Raw genomic sequence first — 5,418 nt, forward strand, 5'->3', positions numbered from 1 at the left:
GGCTGTGATCGCTGCCCCGCGCCTGTATCTCGGGGTTGGGGGCTGAGGTGCTGCAGTTGGTGGGTTTGGGGACACCTGGGGCAGGGCAGAATGGGAGGAGAGCGGTGGTGTCTGTGGTTGGAGCTCGTTAATGACATTAATGACGTTATTAATGACATGCTGCGCGGTTTGCTTCCTTACCGTGACTTTGCACAGAGGCGTTTTGGCTTCCTAGTGGTTTTTGTTTCTTCTGCTCTTTGCTGCTTTTCCCACAGAGGGGTGGAGTGAATGACGGGGCCTTACGGGTTGTGCCAGGCTTAACGTGTGTTTTCATAAATACATGAAGCTGTTCACATTATCTGTGGAGCTCCTGTAAATAAATAGTTTATTTAGTAGTGGTCCTGATTGAACTTTTGCCAAACGCCTTGGTTTTCATGTGGCTAGTTCATTTTCTGTGCTCTGGGTTACATCACAGTTATAGTAGCACACAAAGATGGTGGCTTTATGAAAAATCCTGCCTCCAGTTACTTTTCTCTGCAGGTGTTTTGGCACAGACACAATGTGTTGCACTTCGCTTAGCACACAGTACATGAATGTACAATATAGGCAGTAGCAGAAGAGCAAAGTTTGACTGGTGTTGATTGCTGCTAATGACATAAGGCTATATGTAGCTTAAGTACTGGATACTGAGAATTTTATGAGCACCTCTTCTTTGCTGTAAAGACCTGCTGAATTTTGTTTTTACATCTTAGTTAGCGTTTGAAGTCCTGGAGTTGATTGGTTCTGCTTTTAACATGCTTTACACATAGGAGGTGTATGAAGCACCGTGGGGATATGTGAGTGCAGTTACAAAAACATATTTTCTGTGTGCCATTATATTTTTATTTTTTTTTTTCCATATGGGGTATAAATGTCAACATGTCTCTTCAACTAAGGCAACACAGTGGTTATGCAAATGATGGAGGTCTTGCCTATGGACTAAACTTCAGAGCTATGTTTTGAGTAAAATCTGAAAATACACATTTCCATTAAGATTTCAAAACACGCATATACTTTTGGAAAGTTTCAGGCAAACACAGCCTTTCCTCTCAGTGTAGGTCCTTATTTAAATAAACTGAGTGCTTGCTTCTGTTGCCTGTTGGGTTGAAAAATCAGGTCCAGTTTTCTTTGCTAGCTGCTGGCAGCGAGGACAAATAATCCTTGTGCATGATTCCATGACGTAAGGAAAGAGAAAAGGTGGGAGGCTACATTTGTGCTGTTTGGAAGCTGTATTCCCCAGTTCCAAAGCAACAGGAGAATGAAATGTTCATCTGTTTCTTTTGCATCAGGAGGCTTGTAAATCAAGTCATCCCAACAATTTAGGGGCAGTGTGTTGCCAAGTTGGGGCTGCCAGGACTCATCTATGTAGTTGCAGTGCCAGTTTTGCTCACAGCTTTAAACTCTGCACAAAAGTTGTAATGTTGTGTAAGGCTGTGGTGTTTCCGACTGTGCAGCAGAGGCATGGTAGGCTTTACAGTTTTTGTATCTAGAATGACTCCTGTAATGGCAAAGCTATTTAAAAAGCAAGTGTGGAGAGTGAGAGCTTCCATAGTTCCTTCTTGTCTTAATTGGGGAAGTATGGGTGAACAATATTTTAAAAATCTCATTTGAATAGTAATAACAGAATATAACCTTGCTTTTTCCTTTGTAGTAAGTACATCAGTCCTCTGAACTAGTTTTACATGTAGTTTAATCATTTGTTTGATATTTATTGGTGTTTTGCACAGCAGACATTCTGTATTTGCTTTTTCAGTATTAATGATAATTCTGTGATTTTATAAATGCCCTTGTTCCAGCTGTGAGATTTCTGTAGCAATAACTTGATTTGCCTGAGGATCACTAGCTCTGTAATCTTGGTGCTTAGAGAGCTTTAGTGGAAAAAGGAAGCAAGACTCAGGTAAAATACAGTTGGCTGACTGGAATGTAGTTTTGCTTCAAAGGGAGTTGTGCTGCTGGGGACTGCTTCCATCCAGCAGCTTGTGGCTTGCCTTTTAAAATGGGGGAAGACATTGGTCACAGGAGAAGTGACCCTTGGGTGGGAATGACCTGTGAAGTTGAGCAGGTGTGTAGTAGTCCAGAATTTCTTGTATGTTCTTCATCCCTCTTTGTGCTTCTTTTGTTCATCTCTGCTGTGCTGTGAACAGTGGTAGGTGTAGGAGAATTCAGGGGCTATACATATAAAATAATAAATACATATACAGATAAATACAAATTCAGGGGAAATTTGGCCATGAAAATGAAAAACAAAACCCAACAAAATTTTGAAGAGATCTCTTGGCATATTTTCGTTTCCCAAAATTAGCTTTATGAATGTCTGATATTTACAAATGGTAAGGTTTGAATTCCCTCAGGTTGCCCACTGGTACAAGGTATCATTCTGACTATAGGTATTTTCCATTAGTATTCTCTTTCACAGGGAGTGTTCATTTTAAGAGCTCACTTTTCTTTGGCTATCTCATACCATGTTTTCTGTTGTTTAGCAAACAATTTCAAATTGCCTTTATGTTCCAGGAGAATGCTGTCTTGCTTTTGCAAGCTGCAGCTTGAGCATGGGCGTATACACGTGGAAAAACGTAGCATATGGGAAAGTCTCATTTAATAGCAACAACAATAATGTGTCATTGATTAAATGGCATTTCAAATAGGTTGTATTGATTTACCTTCTAGGCGTAACCAATACTATTACATTTCTGGAATTATCACAGGAGATAAGAGTTATATTCTCCTAGAGGTCTTTCTCATTGCTTCTAGCATAAAAGCTTTGCCATTTATTCCTTGGAAATTCACAGCCTTGTTAGTGTGTGTGTGTGCGCGCTACCATTGAAAGAGATTAATATTCCATGAATCAACATCTGTAGAATAACCCAGTGCATCTCTGTGAAAAACCTTGTTTTTACAAGGCCTACCACTGCAGAAAGCAAGTAGTTAGCATTTCATTTCTGAAGGTGAAGTTGTGAATTGGATTCTATGTGGTGCTTTTTCAGGCATGCAGCTGTATTGCTGCAGCAGTTGGCTTCAGATCAAGGCTCTTGCTCTACAGTGGAGGGGAAGGTTATTGTTGGAGGGCCAGTTGTTTCAAAATCCTGTGGCTGGGTGTTTAAATTATTTGTAATACCTAGGTATGTGGAGGGAGGAAAAATCTGACCTGTTGCTACAGGTGTGGGAGAATAACCTTGAGCAGGTCAAAATGAGGAGACTGGAGTAAAACTATTAACCTTGGTTATCTTCTTTGTGTTCTGTAAATCAATTAATGATGAAAAGAAAAATGCCCTTTAGGCAGAAGTATATTTTAAAAAAATTGTTTGTTTTGTTACTAATCTGAGATAGCTGTTGGTATATTATAAATATGCTTAACTTATAGATAACAGTATTGTAACTTTATCTGTACTACTTTTTGTTTTCCAAATTATCAGCAACAGTGCCTTCAAGTGTGTAGAATAGAAGGTACAGACTGTGAAAACCAAAGTCTAGGTTATATTGTATCCAACTCCATAGTTGCCTTTTGAACTTGTAATTTTTTTTCCTGTGGATTTTAAGAAATCTGGCTATCTTTTATTTAATGCAGCTGCTAACACTTTTGTAGCGCACTCATGCACTCTCTGCTGTGTTTTGTTAAAAGCTTTATTGTAAAACGTGTGCTGTGTTGCACAAGCAGAATAATTCTAACTGCTGTACTTACTGAAGGTCCTAGAGGTGAGCACAGTGCTCCAGACTTGTAAGACACCTCTAACCAAAGACCTTCCTCTGTCAGAGAAACACAACCAGACTGCTGTTTATTAGACAGTGTAATCCCTGCATGGTTGTACTATTTTGGTCTTGTCTTTGGCCACAAGGTTGCTTGTCAGTGTCTGTTTTGCAGAGAAGCTGACTTAACTGTCCTATGTAGTCATCTTTTCTTTGGGATAAATTCCGCTTGGTGTTACACAGATTGACAGAAATGTCTCTGACCAGGGAGATGCTGACTTCTGTCCTCAGTGTCTTGAATTTCAAAGTTTCAAACTCCAAGCTGCTAGGCTGAAGCATGATAGGGAGATGGATGCATGTGGAATCAGAGAATGCCGGAGGTCTTATGTACTCAAATGTCATTTTCCACAAACTGTTCTGTGACTGCAGAGCCTTTATTTAATCTGTGCAGCAGTTCCTCATCTCTAAGAGGTGAATAATGCTTCTATTACTTTTGAGTCAAGCCTTTTAATGAATGTGTGCTCAGTTACTTTATCGCCGATCACATGGGTTCATGAGTTCCATGTTTTGCTCATCAGAGGCCCTCAAACCACCTTGTCCTTGTGGAAATTGCCCTTGAATATCTTCTTCCTCAAACACATCTGGTACTCAGTTAAGCAGAGCTAGAGTTTAAAAGTTGTGGATATCTGGTTATATTCCAAATGCCGTGTCCTCTAATTTAGAGTATAGCAAGTAGAGGATATAAGATATTGGTGGGAACCAACACCTGATCTTCATTGATGTTCCTGAAACAAGTGGTTTTGAATTTACACTGATATTATTGTTAAAGGCAAAAACTTAAAAGTATGTGGGAGGCTTGATGTAGAGAGAGACAGAATTAGAATGAACACTGTATTTTATGATAGTGTGCGAGGGGGCAAAAAAGTATGCGTTCCAGTGTTGTAATACGAGATAATTCAGGATGCTGTAGATTTTTCTAGAGTGTGTTAATAAAAATGTAAGTGTATGCAAGCGAAAGAGTAGAGCTGGCAAAGTGTGCTTTGCACATGGCGTGTTATTTTGCTGGGGCATATCACCTACTGTATTCCTGTGCCATATGTTTTTGGGCTGATTGCAAGAAGATTAATGCAGTGGAACTTTTAAAATTTCATGACAGCTTTACTCCATTAACATACTGCACATGGTCAATTACTAATCTTCAGGAATCAAGAAAAAACTGCCCTGCTCAAATGACTGGGTATATCTGTCTTTTAATTGCTTGTAGAAAAAATACAAGAGGTCTGTTTCCTCCATTGAGTCAGATTTTAAATTAGAATGAGGGTTATTATTATTATTATTAATTTATTTGTTTCTAGTGGCTTAACATTTGCTATGTTGTTTTCATTTGTTAGCAGAAGTATGTTTGTGGGTATTTCTGTTTTTAAGAAATACAGCAGGGACTTTTATGGGAGTGAGTACAGTGAATTTCTGCTGAAAGGTGGCTGGGGGAATACAGAGAGACATTCAGTAGTTTAAGATGAAACAATCATAATGGGTTCAGTTACAACTTGCAGCTCTCTCTTGAGTGAGTAAATGGGTTTCTGTTTGTGCAGTTTTAAATAGCCTGTTGAACTATATTTTATCTCCGCTAGTGGAACTGCTACCCTATATAAAGACATATCTATTTGCATCATTTTCCCTTCTGCTATCTTGAGTTGAAAAGGCATTTTCTCTCTT

This window comes from Chaetura pelagica, unplaced genomic scaffold, assembly GCF_000747805.2.
Source record: "Chaetura pelagica isolate M959 unplaced genomic scaffold, ChaPel_1.0 scaffold84, whole genome shotgun sequence".
In the NCBI taxonomy this organism is placed as follows: domain Eukaryota; kingdom Metazoa; phylum Chordata; class Aves; order Apodiformes; family Apodidae; genus Chaetura; species Chaetura pelagica.